The sequence below is a fragment of the Mustela putorius genome, unplaced genomic scaffold (assembly GCF_011764305.1).
Source record: "Mustela putorius furo isolate JIRA1106 unplaced genomic scaffold, ASM1176430v1.1 tig00003863_pilon_pilon_pilon, whole genome shotgun sequence".
NCBI classification, from domain to species: Eukaryota; Metazoa; Chordata; class Mammalia; order Carnivora; family Mustelidae; genus Mustela; species Mustela putorius.
Window position 1 is genome coordinate 2,264,330 of NW_025422015.1, and position 761 is coordinate 2,265,090.

The window sequence follows — 761 nt, forward strand, 5'->3', positions numbered from 1 at the left end:
CTTGATTCCACATATCCTCCCAACAGTTTTATAAGAACCATCATCTTTTTATTTTTATTTATTTTTTTATTTTGTTGCCATCAATAACAAATTTACTTGTTTTAAAAAAATCCAAATGCATTGTCCAGAAAAATTTAATAAGCTTATTTATAATTGTTATAAAAATATGGAATGCTGGGTGCCTTGGTGGCTCAGTGGGTTAAACCTCTGCCTTTGGCTCAGGTCATGATCTCAGGGTCCTGGGATCGAGCCCCACATTAGGCTCTTTGCTCAGGGAAAGAGCAAAGAGCCTGCTTCCCCCTGCCTCCTTGCTTACTTGTGATCTCTCTCTCTGTCTAATAAATAAAATCCTAAAAAAATATGGAATGCTTCATGAATTTGAGTGTCATCCTTGCACAGGGGCCATGCTCATCTTCTCTGTATTGTTCCAATTTTAGTATATGTGCATCATCATCTTATGTGAACAAACTGAGGCTAAGAAATTAGGTGATTGAATGTGTCACTTGGCAATAAGTAGCAGAATTCGCAGTTGAGTAACATGTGAGTCTAGGTAGAGAGGCTTCAGATCCCCTAGCCCTAAGTTTGGGTTGCAGCAATTTTCCCAGGAAAGCAGGGAGCATGCAGAGGCAGAAAGTATGTTGAGTGGGGATATAGGAGTGCCTGAGGAGTGTAGGAAAAAAGCAGGGAGTCAGTTTGAGATAAATGAAAAAACTACCGAGGAAGAGAGACACTCTGGAAATATCAAATCTATGTGTCACGGG

The 761-nt window shown here is 39.8% G+C and overlaps 1 non-coding gene across 1 annotated transcript; it reads right to left on the bottom strand.

Moving 5' to 3' along the window:
• Nucleotides 1–354: 354 nt before the first annotated feature.
• Nucleotides 355–465, bottom strand: LOC123387868. The gene has a single exon (XR_006602367.1). It is a non-coding gene; the product is annotated as a U6 spliceosomal RNA (small nuclear RNA).
• Nucleotides 466–761: the final 296 nt, after the last annotated feature.